The sequence below is a fragment of the Parasteatoda tepidariorum genome, chromosome 6, assembly GCF_982258835.1.
Source record: "Parasteatoda tepidariorum strain Cologne lab strain chromosome 6, Ptep-v5.0, whole genome shotgun sequence".
Lineage (NCBI taxonomy): Eukaryota > Metazoa > Arthropoda > Arachnida > Araneae > Theridiidae > Parasteatoda > Parasteatoda tepidariorum.
This window is the reverse complement of record NC_141760.1, coordinates 50,968,886-50,988,140: the sequence shown is the minus strand read 5'-3', so window position 1 is coordinate 50,988,140 and position 19,255 is coordinate 50,968,886. Positions and strand designations below refer to the sequence as shown.

The 19,255-nt window shown below is 26.3% G+C and overlaps 1 long non-coding RNA gene across 3 annotated transcripts in view; it reads right to left on the bottom strand.

Annotated features, from left to right (window-relative positions):
• Nucleotides 1-19,255, bottom strand: part of LOC107436716 (uncharacterized) — a 441,993-nt gene that overhangs the window by 11,542 nt on the left and 411,196 nt on the right. For all 3 annotated transcript variants that reach the window (XR_015434629.1, XR_015434630.1, XR_015434628.1), the window contains one exon: nucleotides 806-1,006. This is a non-coding gene — a long non-coding RNA (uncharacterized LOC107436716). The remainder of the gene's footprint in view (nucleotides 1-805; nucleotides 1,007-19,255) is intronic.

The following is a 19,255-nucleotide window of genomic DNA, read 5'->3' as shown; positions in this document are numbered from 1 at the left end:
AAAAGATAAACCTCTTATTTATTTCTTCTTTTTTCTCAAGACAGCTCTAATCCTTTTTTGGTTCCCGAGTCTTCATATGATACAATCGGCATGCATCGTTGAAAGTTAGCAAGCTGTATAGTTCGCCTATTAAAGGCGTAAAACAAAAAGTTATGCCAACTCTAAACTGACACACGTGTGCTTACAGCAACGAGCAAATTCTGTTGATGCAACATTTTTAAGAGACAAAGCACTATCATAAATAGATAACATGCATTAAAAAAAATAGACAGGCCTTTTATTTATTTCTTATGACAACTCTTATTCTTCATTGGTTCCTGAGTCTTCATAAGATGCAATCAGCATTCATCGAGGAAAGTTAGTAAGCTTTATAGTTCGCCCATTAAAGGCGTAAAACAAAAAGTTATGCCAACTCTAAACTGACACACGTGTGCTTACAGCAACGAGCAAATTCTGTTGATGCAACATTTTTAAGAGACAAAGCACTATCATAATTAGATAACATGCATTAAAAAAAATAGACAGGCCTTTTCTTTCTTTCTTATGACAACTCTTATTCTTCATTGGTTCCTGAGTCTTCATAAGATGCAATCAGCATTCATCGAGGAAAGTTAGTAAGCTTCATAGTTCGCGCATTAAAGGTGTAAAACAAAACAAAAATTATGACAACTCTAAACTTACAGACGTGTACTTACAGCAACGAGAAAATTTTGTTGATGCAGCATTGTTCAAAGACGAAGCGCAAATACAAACAGACAACATGCATTTAAAAAAGAAAAGAATAGACAGGTCTTTTATTTCTTACTTTTTTCTAAAGACAGCTCTAATTTTTCTTCAGTTCCCGAGTCTTCATAAGATGCAATCGGCATGTATCGAGGAAAGTTAGCAAGCTGTATAGTTCGCCCATTAAAGGTGTAGTTCTAAACTATACAACCTACTACCTCACATCGAAAACATACCATAACTCATTATCTCAGCAGAAAATAGAAGCAATGTTATAGCAGAGCTAAAAATAGAACAGATAAAATATTATTTATTAAGGAATGAAATTAAAGACGGCCAGTGGGAATTATACATGACTAGACAAATAATAGTAGATAATAATAATCTGATAATAAAATTACATTAGTATCATAATCATTTTCAGAACTGACCACCGAAATTGCGCAAAATTTTCTTATGAATAGGAAAATGGCTTTCACTGTTTGTTTATTAATAATGCATACTTAAATAAAAGACAAATCGTGAGTTTTACAAGAGTTAAATAATTTAATCACCATAATTATAATCTCACGTATAAGGTCATCAAATTTGATACGCCTCCCTTCTTAAGCTTTAATTATTACGATTATGGGTTAAATTATTTGTATGGAATGCATTGAATGAATAATATTTATTCATAATTATAATACTTATTTATAATTATAATAATTAATTTTAATGGGCATTTTGAGTTTTTTTTCCAATTTTGTCCTGTTTCTTATATTTTGTGCAGTTTCTTACATTTGTTGCTTCTTAAAATTTTTCCTGTTTTACAATAAATCAAATGTTTCTTCTTATAAAATCCCAACCCTGCCTTAAGATTAGTTTTCACAAGTGGCATATCTTTCATAACTTCTTCTTAATGATCTAAATTTAATTCAATTATTACTTTTTTTAAAATTACATGCCATGCAATTTCTTCCCACCACACGTAGTCTAAGGGAAAAAGTGAGTAGTGAAAAAATATGATATTCAATTAAGCTAATTTAAAATAATTTATTTTAGTAAAGTGAAAAAAATTTATCTTTAAATAGAAAAGTAATAGTTTTCTTTTTAATTTAAACAGAAAAATAATGTTTAAACAGTTTGCAAACAATTTTAGGACAAAACCATTTGCAACAGTAATATATTTCTAAAATTATTTCTTATTTTAATTGGTGTTTTTAAAAACATGATAGTTACTGATTATAAATACATGGTTACTGAAAATCAGTGTGTGCTCTAAACAAAACTTCACAAAAAAGATTGTATTTGATTTTATATTATTCAACATGCAAAGAAAGTTTTTTTTTAAAAAAAAAGTATCAGTAAGTCACAAGTAAAGTAAGCATCAGTATAAATTGGAACGAAAACAAATTTTTTAATTTTCATAATCAATGAGTTGGCAACGAACACAAAAAATTCTTCAACAAATAAGTATAATTTTCGATTAGTTTTTAATAGCCTAAGTATTTCAAATTAAGATGACAATTAATCATCAATGCGGAAATCATAATCTTTAAGGAATGTGGACAGAGCGAGAGAGTATAAAAAAAGAAAAACGAAAGAAAATTACCCATTCCAAAATGCAATTATAATTTTAGGCAACAGCCGAAAAATCGCCACGCCTCGATCGATAGCTTATTCCCAAAGTGTCAAAGGGTGTTTTCGAAATGATCACACAAAAACACCTTTTTGGATTATGATACTGTACGGTAAAAGAAAAATTAAGAATTTATTTTCGAAACATTTTTGCTAATAATATATATAAAATATCAACACGCAGTGCACAAGTCCAGACTCTAAACTGGATGACTAAATAACTAATTGGGGGAAAAAACACCATTTAAATGTTGTTGTTTTTCTTCCAACAATACTTTTAAATTTTTCTACTTAAACAAATTTAACTTCTGAGTTAAATAAGCTTTAGTTTAATTAATAAAAAATCTTAACACCACAAACAATGGAAGATAATTGAAAATTGCCTTGATTATAAATAAACGTACATGAAAGGAATGATAATTCAGCTTTTATTTCATTTTGATGAGAAATATATTTATCTAATATGCATAAAAAATAAGTCATAAGACTTAGTTATTTTAAAACCGCATTGAAATTCGATTAAAGTACATGCCCTGGATTGAAAAAAAAAAAACTATTACAAACTATTGATAATATATAACGGGCTGGGGGTAATATAATGAACGTTATGTTGAATTGTTTAGGATAATGGTTTGGGAGCAAAACATTACTTTTCCCAAATAGTTAATAAGATGCTTCTTCGTATCGTTTTGTTAACCAGGGGTGCGAAAAAATCTCAGAGAGTAATATTTCCTGAGCAAACAAATTTTTTGGTTTAAAATTTTCCAAAAATTTTCTTTAAAAAAAAAAAAATCAATTTAAGCGGTTTTTGAATAAACTAACATGTGTGTTAAAAATAAGAGAAATCAAAATACGCATCCGTTATTGAAAAATAGTAATATTTTATAACATTGAATTTAAAGTTCTACTAATGAAATTAAAGACTGACATATAAAGTTATATTTAGCATAACAAAAAATATCTCTTTCAGACAATAAGTTGGTATAGATCAAGGAATTAAGAATTTTGTAGCATTTTATTTTATTAAAGCAATAAAAAAAATATTAGATGATTTGTGAATAAATTAGCATGCGTGTTCAAAAAACAGAAATCAAATTTAATTCATAAAATTAAATTATAATTATGATTCATAAAATAAAACTTAAGGTTCATAGATAAGCCATTAATGTAAACATTCGTAAAATTAAAGACAGAAAACTGACACATAGAGTTATTTGTGATGTATTTAACAAAACAATGAATATCTTTTTTTTTTTTTGGAGAGTAAGTTGGTATGACACAAAGAACTAAAAATTTTGTAATTTTTTTAAAATCTTTTATTATTTGACCAAATCATTTTCCAGGACTACTTGAATTTTTTCCGAACCTCGTTCGGAGATATTCTGCATCCCTGCTGTTATAGACTAGAAATTCTAAACTTGTAAAGAATCTATTTAAAAACAATACTAAAGAACAGTTTGAAGTATATGTGGCTTAGTATTATATTGACCAAAAAACTCTTTATATGAATACAATCTATTTCTCAAGTTTAGGAATACTTTATGGCCAGTATTTAGTGTAGTACATTAATTTTTCATGCTAAGTCGAGGTGGTTTTCAATCAAAAACATATTTTGTGAATAAACATGTGTTTATAAATCTTAAAACTCGCTATTTCAATTTATTAATTTGACACTTTACGCTTTTCATGTGTTGTCTTTTTCTAATTTAGTAACAGTATTACTAGTATTTTCTAATTTAATAAAAACATTACATAACATTGTAACCAGAAAAAAAAAACATAAGTAAAAAGAAATATTATTGATACAAAATAATTGCGTTGAATAAGTAAACATATAAACCTTCAATTACATCTAAAACTTTCCGCGCTGTCTGAGAACTAATAAAAATGCAATCATCTTTCGTAAATTCGAATAATAAAAATTGAATTCTAAAGACCGTTAATAAAATCAGCCTATCAACACGCAGCGCGATAATCGCGTTATCGGTGAATAATTGAATTTTATTAGACACGAAACATTTAACTAGCAGAAATTCGTGATTGGCAGATATTTCCCCTTTAAAACACGCTAATTTAACTAATGCGAACGGACAGTTACCTTTCAACGTCCGATGAATGTTTAAACTTTTATTTCTGGTTAACCACGCGGAACCACTTATAATCCAATCATGCATCACGTTGGCTTTACCACTTCTAACTGGACCGGCCATAGCTTTTTTTCCCTCTTTTTTTTATATATATATATTACTATTCTTCCTCCTTCTGCTTAATTGGTGAGGCATGAAAAAATGTATTTTTTAGGATAAAATCTCATCTTTGCTGCTATTGGTCATTTTTTTTTTCTTTCTGCCGTGTCTCCGATGGTTAGGATAAAAGCATAACCCATGGCCTTTCACTACGTTAAATTGAAAAAGGGTGGCAATACCACGATGAGTACCGGATTTTTTAACAAATTTATAAAACATTTATTTGTGTATCGGAATTTTTAAAAATTTATAAAACACTTATTTAATTTGAAAAAAAGGTGGCAATATCAAGAAGAGTACCGAAATTTTCAACAAATTTATAAAACATTTATTTGCGTATCGGAATTTTTAAAAATTTAAAAAACACTTATTTAATTTAAAAAATAGATGGCAATACCAAGATGAGTACCGGATTTTTTTAAACGAATTTATAAAACATTTATTTGAGTATCGGAATTTTAAAAAATTTATGAAACACTTATTTAATATGAAAAAAAAGGTGGCAATACCAAGATGAGTACCGGATTTTTTTTAACAAATTTATAAAACACGGAATATGAAAGCTTATACAATTTTGTATTCATCGTTTATTTTTATAGTGCTCCCAAATATGCAACCAATTTATAATTTTTAATAATTAATTAGAATTATCAATGACGACACAGTAAAAAATTCCGAATCAAATTATGGTTTAAAGTACCGGCACTTTGGGTGCATCATCCATAAAATCGATGTTTACTATAAAATATTATACCGAAATTTTTACAGTAATATTTATTTAATAAGAGTAATGCAGTGATTTTATGGTAATTATTAATATAAAAGCTATAGTTTATTAGATTTATGTATTCCGAAATATTTTCGGGTAAAAAGTACATGAATCTGAGTGCCGACCCTTTTTAACGTAATTTGATCCGAAATTTCGTACTGTGCCTTTTGACAGATAAAGCGATCGAGTACATGTCGTTTAATTTTCATTATTTCACAAGAATTAGATAAAAGCAAAGCATAAATTATGTAAGTTGCTATAAAACTATTTAATTATACATACATATAATTATTTTGGCTTTATATTTAACAGTTAGCCATTAAATTCGTTATTTTTTTTAAAATTTAAAAAGAATAAAAATAAAAGAAATTTAAAATTTATTTAAAAAAGTTCTTCGAAAATATAATCGGTAAAAAGGAGTTGCTTGTCATTTTCGGTAAAACAGAGACAAAAGAAACACAATAAGCAATTAGTTGCCATCAAAAATAAATATTTCCTCAAAATAAATTGAAATACAAAATAATCGAGTAATGATTAGCGTTTGATGCTAACTAAACGGAAAGTTCCCAGATTGGCAAGAGCAATTATCGCAGCAGTAACCATACGGTGGATATTAGGTTCCCAATGCTTGACTAAATTTGGGGGGGGGGGAGAAAAGAAGTTATAAATATACATTATAGAAAATAAAAGTCCTATATGGATTTAAAGCAATAAATTAACTACAATATTAACCAATTAAACACTATGGTTCCAATTTAAACACTAAGCTTTAAAGCTCATTACAATAACTTTCTTATGTCATAAGCACTAAAATAATTTTTTTTGTAAAATACTTGCTTAACTTAATATAAGTAATGATTTTGCTGCAATATTAATATCTAAACATAATTAGAGTTTATTTTAGATATCGTATAAAGTAACATTTAGGCATGATTACTTCGAGTACTTTAATGCAATCTTATACAATTTGTATTTACTAAAGTATGTGAATTTTTAAAAAAATTAGATAAGTTATATTGATGTGACATCGATTAAATAAATACTTTTTCCCTACACGTAATATTAAAAATGCGCTAAAAACTCCCTCCTTTTAATTTGTAATATTAAAAAAATATTAAAAACTCCTTCCCTTTAAATGTTAGATACATATTGAATAAAAACAATTGGAACCATATCCTCATTCGTTAGAAAAAAAGACATTCAGGAAAAGTGCGTTTCTGAATCAAATTTCAAAAATAATCTGCACTAATGATTTATAATTTTTGAAATTAAACCATCGAATGATTGATATTATCGTAAAGCTGCTGTCTCTTAATTGACAGAAGCAACAAGTGTTTCTTTGCAGCTAATCTACAAAATCAGAACAATGCAAGTACTTAAATTCAGTATATTAAAAAAACAGTCAATTTTTTGAGAAGAGCAAACCAATATTCGATTTTAAAATGTCATTTCAACACTTTAGATTAAAGTGAAAATGAAATGAGAAGGTGTCGACTTTAAAATTCCGCATTTTACCTGACGTAATTAGCGCTCAACCGTTTTAAAGTGCAGAGAGCAACTTATTGATTTCCTCGTCATTTCCTAAGACAGGTAATTACTTTCCTTTTGTTTTGAAGATGAAAGAAGGCGCAAAGATGTTTGTTCACCTGAGCACACGCATAAGACTTTTGAATTGACGAGACGTGCCGTTACAGCAGTTAACGGCCCCATCCACGCTATTCTTCTTTTTTTCTTTCTAGGCGAAAGAATTGTGCATTTATTTATTACCATTATTTGTGTGTGCAAGTCGATGTTAAATATTAGTTTTGAAGCTGACTTCAAACAACCATTCTTTAAAGTGGGAGGTAGATTTAAAATACACGTAAGAAATCAAAGAAAATTTATGTAATTCTCTATGTACTAATTTTTTTACTGTTAGATATCACGGAGTAAAGATAAAAAAGGGTTTTCATTGTATTTTTTGTTATAGATAAAAATGAAGATAAAAAAATCAAAAGATTTTCTAAAATTTTTAGTACACTCTGAATCCTAAAAAAATAAATAAATAAATAAAAAATAGTGGAATAAAAACTAATTAAAAAAAATTATATAAAAATATTTGAAGATTTTTAAGACACATATTAGAAATAAGATTCTTTTTAAGTTAAACGTAAAAATATTTAATGATCTCTAAAAGATATATAAATAAGAAACAAAGGTTTAATTAACTCTTAGCATGCTTTTTTATTTTACAAAGATTAATTTAAACATTGCATTAATAACAACTTCTTTTTTTCTTTACAATACAAATATATTTGCTAATTTATTTTAAAAACTTTATAAGTCGACCAAAAAAACATTAATATTCTAATAAAAAAAGTGCTTACACGACCACCTATCGAGTTTTCAGAGAAACTATTTTTTTAAAAAATTTCTTTTTAATCTCGTTACTTAATTCAAAAATCATATTAAATTAATAACGAAGATTGTATGCTTTTAAAATTTTATATGTTATTAACTATTATGCTTTCTAATTCATTTCAAAAACATTAAAAGTCATTAAAAATACAAATATGCTAATAAGAAAGTGTTTGCAAGCTTACATTTGTTATATCTATCGAATTTTCAGAGAAACTACTTTTTTTTAAAAAATATTTTCTGATCCCGTTACTTAATTCAAGCCATAATAAATGACTTAAGAATGTATGTTGTTAAAACATTTTGTATGTTATTAACGTTCTTCGGTTATTGATTTTCCGAATAAATGTTTATTTGAAGCAGAAGATTCACAAACATGACTTAAGAAATCTTTCTTTATTTTTATATAATATGAAAAAATAGCTTAAAGTACTTTATTCCAAAATGATAAATTTCTAAACATTGAAATTACTGAATTAATCTATTTGGAATATTGAAGTTCAGTACAAATTATACAGTTATATACAAAAACACATTAATCTTTGAATTGCATTTCTATGAAAACAACTTATTTCCACTTTGTAGTTTAATTAGAAAATTTTATACTTCGAATTGGTTGAGATAATTCTATCGAATCATTGTTATTGTTTTTGGAAATAGTGCTGATTATGATCATTTAAAAAAAGTGCGCATTTTATTGCACGCAAAAATAATTTTCAGTCTCATTCTTTTTCGAATTCTGCTAATTTTTTTAAAAGTAAATAACTATATATTTCATGTGATTTTTGGCGTCTTTTTTGAGAAATTGAAGGAAATTGTTTTGAACTGAGTCAATTACGATATTTTAATTTCGCAATTTAAGAGGGTGATGCACTACCAACAACTTTTATTTTTAAAAATAGTTTTATTTCTCCGAAACAAATAAATAAAATAAAAAATACCTCTGTTTGTTTGAAAAATAAAATAAATATCTTTAAGTATTAATATTGTTTATTTATTTAAGTAAAACAGCTGGAAATGCCTTAAAAAATAAAGCTAACAGCAAAACTTAAAACCAAATTACTCAAAGAGGTTTAAATTAAGGTTCAAATCACTGGATAAGTTTTTTTTCCATAATAATAATAATAAACTTTTTAACCTAGACAAAAATCAAGCGAATATTTTTAAGTTGAGCCAATTTTAATACGAACCAACTTTTATTCCGTAATTTTAGTATAGAGCCCAGGGAGGTTGATATTCTCCATATTTTAAGGATTATATTTATCCAAAACAAATAAATAACATTATTTCTGTTCATAAATCTAAATATCTTTATTATTATGTTGTTACAAAAGCTGGAAATAAATCTAAAAGATGAAATAGCAGGTAAAAACTTTGAGCAGAATTACTCAGAAATAAAAATAAAATATCAGAATTTCAAGATAACAGGAAAAAAAATCGAAATGAATCTGGATTAAACTAGTTCTAAATCCAAGTCTCATAATCTAGTTTTAAAAAAATATCAAACTTATCAAGATCCAATTGAGGAGGTAAAAAGAGAGGATTTCCATAAAATAGGAGTAAAAGAAATTTTTTTTTGCTCTTTTTCATTAACTGTTAAACTAATTAAACTTTTAAGACGTAGTTGAAATTAATAAGGATCATATTTGAAAAACAATGACATTCGAAGTTAAATTTCCAAATCAATATTTTAATAAACGGTTAGATAAGTGGTTATAACAGTATCAAACTGATAACACTGTTAAAAAAGCGTTATTTTCCATTTAGGGGGGTTAAACTTAGTTTAGAGAAAAAACCATCTAATTAAAAAAAAAAAAACTTTAGTGTAACGGAATATATTTTTTCATGAAGAAGAGAAAAATGTATTTTATGTACTTATAGGTTAATGGACAGATATTATCATTACGATATGAAAATTTCAGTCACGATTGGTCTTAGCAGATGGATGTCAATGTGAACTTATGAAATATTTATGAACTAGGAAAAATATCATGTATTTCATAGATCACAGGGAAAGAGAAGGAAAAAATAGTAAAGATGAAAAAAAATAGAAAACAAAAAGAATAGCCGTAAATTGCTTTCTATAGTTAGTTTAAATTAAGTATTTCTCGATTAGATTCATATCTATATAAATAAAGCAAAATGTTTATATGTATATGTATGAACCTCAAACCTCATAATAAATGTCCGCAACTCCGAACCGAATATTAGTGTCTTCAGTTAGTCGAATAATTATTATCAAGACTTATAATTAATTTTAGTAATGGATAAAATTTGATAAAAAAAATGTTCTGCACTAAAATGCTAAATTAATGTAGAAAAGCATTCGTATATGAGAACCATAAAAAAAGTGCCATGCTAATATTGTCGCCAATGATACTTCATAGAAAAAAAAAATTTGTACGGAAAAACTAAATTAATAGAGAAAAGGTACTTTTTTGTCTTGAAGAACCATGAAAAATCGCCATATTGATATTAACTGAAGTGATGCTGAATTAGTTTTGGAAAGAGGTACTACTGGTATTATGTTGACTGTGGTTTTAAAAGGCATTAAATACTCTAATATTAATACCAAGATAATTACTTTAGGTACTCTGAAATTAGGTGTTTTACGACCTACCGTAAGGCCAAACTAATTTTTGACTATCAGGAATTGACCTCGAGCAATAGCATTATGTCAAAGAATGCTGAATATAGTTAATCCCTTTTGATCGGATGTCTTCTAAAAACATATTTTACTTAAGCTAATGATGTAAAACTACCTTGAAGGGCAACAAATAATAATAAATTGATTTTGTTATAGTATTGATCAATTTCAATTTGTTGGTTCTTTTTTTCCCTTCTCCTTTTTCTTTTTCATTCCATACGAAGAACGGGCATTCAGCTACTTAATCAGTAAGAATAAAAAATCTTTATTGTATTGAGAGGAAAAAACAGTTAATTATATAACTAGTTAAGTTAAACTATATACATAAATTAAAAAAATACAGCGTACAAAATATTATATTAAATATTAATTATTTAATATTATATTAAAATTCATTAGCGTTCAATTAAATCGATTAGTTATTTATTACTTCTATACACATAAGTTAATTTCCAAGACACAATTGCATTAGCTGCGAAATACTATTAAGCATAATCCTATTACACTGTTTTAGCAACGGCTAAACTGTTAGAAATGATATCATAATGCCCAAACTCAACAATTTTTAACTTGCTCATTTTAATATTCACATTTAAAATAATATTAAAGGATTATTTTTTCCTCACAAGCTTCATTTCTATAAAAAATTTGCTTCGTATATTTAATATTTAAAAAATTAACTTTGATTAATTAATTAAGTAATTTTAAAATAATTTATTTTAGATCATTTTTTAATTATTTGATGCTGATGATGAGGGGGTATTTAAAACCTAAAAAAATTGAACCCAATAAATGTATCATTTAATAAAATGATAAATTCAATTCGTATGGATGACGTCTAATGAAAAATAATTAGGATAAGTGGTGATAAGCGTTAAATAATTCTTTTCTTCCGTGTGAATCATGTAATTATACATTAATAAATGCCCATATTTTTTAAACTTCCATTCTAAAAGTATATTATTTCTTTACACCACGAAAGGAATTTTTTATTTGGTGTTAAAAAAAATACTGATTCAAGAAAAATACAAATTAAATTACGCAATTCAATATTCATTCTTATACTATTAACACAATAAGAAAAACTTAATTTAAAAAAAAACATTACTGGTTTTGAAAAATAATTCAACTTTTTTTTTTAAAAAAACAAATAAAATCAATTTTGAAAAGTCAGGGCAAACAAAATAATATAAACATTTAATTACATTTTATACATACGAAACTCGTTTCAAAACTATATTGAGACAATTTTTAAACTATCTTTAATCACTGCAAATCTCTACCATTCTTTTAGGTGTTTTCATGCTTCATTTACTCTCTGGGAACAATAGATTTATGCTGAAAGAAACTCAACACTATGTTAAGTATCTCAAGAAACGTTTTGATAACTTTTTAAAAAAGAGGGGAAAAATAACTAAAAGATACGTCTTTGTTTTTTTTTTAAAAGGAATGTTAATGTGAAGATAAATAAACAATTCACAGATTGTTTAGGTATGATTTGAGATATGATGGAATGAAATACTGAATTGCCCAGCAGCCGGGTACGGCAATGATGCATCAAATTCAGGATAAAAAAAATAATGATACAAAGAACCAACGAAAATTATACGGTGCTAAAAACTACAACAGCCTCAAAAACCAAAAAAAGAATAATAAAGTAACAAACTGAAGACGTTAAAAATCACTAGGAAAGGGAAGAAATGGAAGGCAAAATAGAAATTTTAATTAGTAAGGAAGTGCTGAAATTATTGGAATAACACAATTTAAATTTTCACAAAAAATAGAAACAAACTTATGTATTTTACTTCAGTAATTGCAATAAGGAAAAGTTAAATTATTGTTCAAAAATGCCTACAAACTTTTATGTAAAATTTTTAAAATTTTGAAACAATTGTAAAAAAATTATAACATTTTTCATTAAGAAAGTTTTTTTTTTTTAACAATTTAACAGTTAAAGTAAATATTTATAGTTGTTGCAAAACTCAACTGAGTCAATTCAGCAAAATTATAGAATAATTTCATTGCTTTTAATTTTAAACCGTAATAGTAACTCGGTAAACTCAACGGTAAAACTAATACGACTTGAATGAATAACAGATTAAATTATAGCCAGTTTTTCTGAGAAAACCTTTACATTAGCCTGAAAGATTTATTAACTGAAACCAAATCTGCGGCTTAAATCGAAGCAAGGTTTCAGTAAGTAGTCAATGCACATATAAAAATGAAAGCAACACAAATTTATTTACCTCTGCCAGATAGATCTATTCCAAGAACAAAATCACACAAAAAATATTTTTTTCCTAATAAATCAGAGATATCCTATTAAAGCTAAATGTTTCACTTAGGAAGAATAAATACGATGTTAAAACGAGTTCCACAGAAATGAGCTAGACGATAGATATGTTCTTCCAGGAAAAGTGTAAAATCCTACCCACGTCAACCCGTAAAATCAAACTTGTGGAGTTCAAGTGAACACAAGTTCGGATCTACGGGTAGAAGTGAGCGGTCTATGACGGCTTCCATCTTCCTTTATAATGTCCTCGGAAATAGGTATTTTAAATTAAAAAGGAGGCAGCAATGAAACTTCCATCTTGCAGATGAGGACTGCAAATCAAGTAGGTTCTTCAAAAAGTTGGTAGAAATATTTTTGTAGGAGGGATTTTTGCTGAAACAAATTTAGAACAGTCGAACTGAAGTGGAACACTGTCTTGCGACAGATCTACGCGTAGATTATTACAAACTCGCACTTTAATTGCTGCAGTAAGCAACTGCTAATGAAATTTAAATTAAAACAAAAGCGACTCACTATACGATACTCCATTTTGCAAGTGGGCGCAAATGTGGGTTGTTTTGCAGAAAGTTTGGCGAAATATTTTTGTGATAGATTGCGCAGCAGAGTAATTTGGAATCAATTGTTCAACGTCAGTCAGTACGCTAAGATACTCCTAATAAGAGTTAACTATCACACCCCTAAGAGTTTAAGGTGGTACCTTGAGGTAATTGCAATTCGGGGTTGTAATTTCCTCTTTAGTACAATCCAACATTCAGAAAAGAAACACCCATAACGACCAATTTGAAATGCATGGTATGTTAAATTCTAGTAATCCTGGATTGTTAAAACTCATATAACGGCAAAACGAATCTCACCTCTTTAATAAACTTCTATTTTCAATTAATAATAATCTATTCAATATAATATAAAAATCTTATTTATCAATTGCAGTTCGAATCAGTTCTGATATTAATATTTTTGAGAGAAAGAAAATGAAGATTATCCAGTAAAGACTTTGCCGATCTTGATTATAAATTAATATTATAATGTGATTTTATGAGTTTTCTAAAATAATAGGAAACGAAGTACATACAAATATAGAGGAAGTTTAAATTAAACTAATTTATAAAGGTTTTTGAAAATAATTTAACAAATATGATAAAAAAAATGATAATGAAAAACAAATAAATAAATAAATAAGAGAAGAAAAAAAGACAAACTGTGACTATAAAATAATATTTTTGATTTTTTCTTAATAAAAGTCAATTATGAAGGAAAAATTGCAATTTTAGATAATAAAAATAATGAATGAATATACAGATCACTACATTAATTTAGAACAATAGAGGAAACAAAGATACTAAACAATTCATAACAATTGATATGAATTGTATAGTATCTTTGAACAATAGAGAATCTTGATTATAAATTGATATTATAATGTCATTTTATATGAGTTTTCTAAAATAATAGGAAACGAAGTATATACAAATATAGAGGAAGTTTAAATTAAACTAATTTATAAAGGGATTTGTAAATAATTTATCAAATATGATAAAAAAGGATAATGGAAAAAAAAGAAAAAAAAGAGTACAAAATGTGACTATAAAAATAATATTTTCGATTTCTTTTAATAAAAGCCAATTATGAAGCAAAACTTGCAATTTCAGACAGTGAAAATAGTGCAGGATTATGCAGATCACTACATTAATTTATAATAATGGAGGAAACAAAAATACTACACAATTCATAACAATTCAATGTTATGTATATTATTCTTTTAATTTGTTTTAATACGAATCTAACAATTAATTCTAATAATTAATAATATTCAATGAATTTTAAGCGTTTTCTATGAAATAGAAAAGATAATAGACCCAAATAATAATAATGGTAATACTAAATTACTGCCATTTAAAAAGAAACGAGGATTAATGTTCTTTAGAAATATTAAAGCTTAAAACTTGTTTTATTCATAAATGACAACAGATGAAAATGTCTAGTTAGAATGGTACAATAAGTAGCATGCAATAAATTTAAATGAATACACAATCCTTTAAAAAATATATATCAATTTTATATTTGAAGCCTTTAAAGTAGTAAGATAGAAATGAGTTTATTGAGCCTAAAAGATCACACGATTATACACAATTAGGTCGCATTATATTAAATATTATTTTCTAAAAAAATATTTAAAAAAAAAAAAAAAAAACGTCTCGTAGAAAAAAAATAACATTATATTCTAAAGCAATTTCTTCTTTTCAATTGGACCCTTCAAATACAGGGCACATGTAAGAGATATTAAGATATAATCCATTTTTTCTCATCTTTCGTATAATATTAATGTGTTAAAATTAATCGTGTTTTTGGCTCTAAGGGAAAATCATTAAAGCTCGGTAATTTTTACTGAAGCGCTTTGGCAATAATTTTGATAAAATTAACAATTATTATGATTTCGCAATATGTGATAAAATTTGGTATGTGTGATTAACAATCGGGTAATTTAACATGATGCGTTAGAGCATATCACAAAAACCATTTATTCGGTTGTATTTAATTTTCAGTTTTGCATTTTTACTAAATGTGTGGGAATACGAACTATAAGTTTGAAAACCAGAATTTTTGGTAGACCATTAACATATGAACGGGAAAATTACTAAATGAATGGTTTAAATACCGAAATTTGAGGTTTTATTAACCAGAATTGTGATTTTTTTCTTACAAAAAATGTTAAAACAAAACAGTGATGTAATTTTGACAGAATTATTTTTTCTCCTTGAAGGGTAATAAAATGATTTATTCGAGAGAGAAAAAAAAACTTTTAAAAAACTAAAAAGAATATAAAAATAAAATCCTTACTTTAGAGCAGGGTTCGTTGATTTAAATCATGATTTAAATCAAATGATTTTTTTAAAAAAATCATTGATTTAAATCAACTAATTTTTTTTATCTATATATATTGATTTCAAAAGTCAAAAAACAGTGTTTTAAATTTTTGATACTTTTATTATTTTCTTTTCCTAGTATTAAAATTTAATTTAAATAAATTGCTGCAATTATTAATTTTAGTTAACGAAATTACTTTCTTGGTGTGTGTTAAATTCCAACACATTTGAAATTACATTTTTAAAAATGTTTCGATTCTTGAGATTGAAAGTATAGATTAAAGTAAACATTTAATGCTGTCTTAATATAGACTTGCATAGCTGTAGAAAGTAATTAATAAACATGAATTTTTTTCAAAAAATAATACAAGTAATGTTAATTAAAATTCTACCTTTTGAATGAAAAAGCGTGAATTAAAATCGACATCATATTTTATTGGTGGAAAATGTATATTTCTGAAGCTTGAGGTTATATTAAAAAGAAATTACCCTAATATGCCAAAAACAGAAAGGAAAGAAAAAAAAAAAAAAAAAAAAAGGGCTGATAAATTCAGATGTTTTTTTCCTAATATAGTATCATTCTTCCCTTTCAAACTCTTTCAAAGTCTATTTGATGCAGTAGGGTTATTAACTGGTATTTTTTTCTCATAATATGTTTACAGTATCTTTTACATTATCTGATCTTCTATAAAGAAATTTTGTGAAAAAAAATTCCAATGAGTACATAGATTTTCTAAAAATTTTTTTTAGCTTAACTTATCCATTCTGATATAGAATTAAAAATGAATATTTTAATATAAAAATACATAGATTAAATATTTATTTATTTTTTGATGAATGACTATATTTATAAACACAGTCTGCTTCATTTGTTTTGTCATTTTAAAAATCAAGAGAAAAAAAAGAAATCACAATTTTAAATTAAAGTTATTGTTTGCTAACTGAAACTTTCTTTTAATAGTTATAATTACAGGGGTCTGTCCAAGCCAAATTTACTACCGTTTAATGGTACCTTTACAAATTCAACTTTAGGAAAAATGATAGAATAATCACACAAAATACTTTTTCTTGAAATTTTATTTTTGTGTCTCGTAAGAAACGATAAATCCATATTTTTACTATATTTGTGTTGATTTTCTAATATAATTTTTAATTTTCACAAAATAGGTATCTCTCAGAAAAACCCAGACAGACCCCTGTATTCTTTAAATTCTCTATTTCGTCTAGTCTTTAAATTTTAGTCATGCATTTGTTTCAAAATGGTTGCTATGCATTCAAAGCCATGTATTATAATGAAAAATTATTTTAGTTAGAGCTTCTAAAATATTGTTACAACATAGTTTTAATATTAAGTAAATTTGATTAAACATTTATAATTTTTTTTAATCACAAATTAAAGTTCTTACAGTGTATTTCAATAAAAATAAAAAAAATCAGTTTTAAATCAAAAAAATCCGATTTAAATCAAAAAAATCTGATTCTTTTGATTAAAAAAAAAAAAAAAAAAATCACGAACCCTGCTTTAGAGAAGTTTGCTGCAATTTATACATGATGGATGAAGGTATGACGATTGACGTTTGAGGAAAAAAATGAGACTCGGTTTAAATATTTGAAATGTAATCATAAATTTTTTCAAGTAGATTTAAGGCAAATAATTTCAAAATGTGGAAAGTTTGCAATAGCTCGACTTTAGTTTGTATTCCTCATTAACTATGTAGACAGGAAAATTTTAAGAAAATTAAAAAAAAAAATTTAAGATAAATTTTAATAACATATAGTAATCATGAAGAATAGTTTAGCTTTCTTAAATGCCAGACATTTCTAAGTTACTATAAAATGCCGCAATTTAAAAAAAAAAAAATGCATACTTTTTTCAAGGTACTTTTGAAAACACAATTGGAGATTCTTTCACATTAGAAACACTATTAGACATTTAATTTTCATGGTATTTGTTGTAAAACCTGATATTAAAGTAATGCTATTTTTTATTATTAAAAAAGTAAAAATTTCAATCTTCTAAAACATTAATTTTTAGAAAAAAAAATCTTTTATTGACTGTGGTAAAAAATAGGAGTTCTTGAATGCAAATATTTAGAAAATTAATATTATAGACTCCCAAAATCAAATGAGTAACGTAATCTTTTTGTATTTTTACCATCGCATGGTCAAGTGAACTTCATAATTATTTTTTTATTAAAATACTGTAGCATTATTTTTAAAAAATAAATAAGTAAATAAATTACAAAATGTCTAAAATGATTCCAGTAAAATAGCGATGGAACAAATATGGTCAGATTGGACTTTAAAAACACGTTTTAGCTATGTTTATAAGAATAAAAGATTACATTTATTTTTACCATTTTCATGAGGTACCTATTTTAACTAATTGTGTTTTTCCTTTTTTTAAGACGCATTAAAAAAGAACAACATACTCAAATATGCGATATAACAAGAAGCTGGGGGCGAGCTCAAATTAGCAAAGCAATTTCAAATCAAATATACTATAGTATTGTAATATGGAGTTCTTTCAAAATGATGTTTTATATCAAATAAGGGATGGTCAGGTATAACATATGCATTTTACAGCATATTGAAAATCCTCAAAGCCACATTTCATTTTAATATTGCTAAGATATATCTGATTCTCACTGTATCTGCAGTATTAAATGGAATCTAACCTAATATGGCATAAAAAGGCCGTTGAAGGATAAATTCAAGCATTCAGGATAAATTCTTTGATATAGATATTTTTTTAATTAATGGGTCAGTTAAGCAATCCAGCATAGAGATATTTGTTTACCAGCATGTTTGGTAAATATGAGACAACACAATGTGGTTTATCATTTCAATTATTTATAAATTTTTTAATTAATTTTAATTAATTTAAATAATTTTGTAATTTTTAAAAAAAATTCATTTTAGCTAGGTTTTTAGTAATTAATGATGAGATGCTTTTCTGTTTTCAATAAATTCAAATTGTGTATTACATATATGACAATTTCTAGTGCTGTAATATAGTACGAAGTGCACTCTACGATTTGTTATCAATAAAATTTTTTAATTACTATGTTTGCAAATTCAACTAATTTTAAACTTAATTTCCTATAATAAAAAAAAAATCTGATTTAAATCCAATCAATATAATTTTTCAGAAAAATTTAGAACTTAGATATAGAACAGGACCTTTGCCGAAGGGGAATCCAGGTGGGACTAAACTCTACCTACCAAAGTCATTTCTCCGCAAGAAGATTTTCGAATAAATAAATAAGCAAGAATAATTATAATTTTATCGAATAAAGTTAATAGTTATACTAGACTCAGGGGATAGAGCATTCGCCTTCCAATGAAGTGAACCGTGTTCGAATCCCAGCAACGGCTGGTCGATGCGAATTCTGCATCCAGTTCGCACCGACCACAGTGCCGACGTGATATATCCTCAGTGGTAGACGGATCATAGTTTTGATTCCCCTTGTCGTTAGGCTAAACGATGGCGGCTTTCGTATTTTTTTACTCCCTGTAAAGCAAATGCGGGTGAGCTCCATCAAAAAGTCCACAATGAAGGCAAATTTCTCCTAAGATTTGATCGGAGTTCCCTTGTCTTCTGGGTTGGATTCAAAAATACAAGGGTAAGGAACATTAGTAGTCATAAACCCAAAATTGGGTCGGCTATTCAAATACGGTTTTAAAATATAAAAT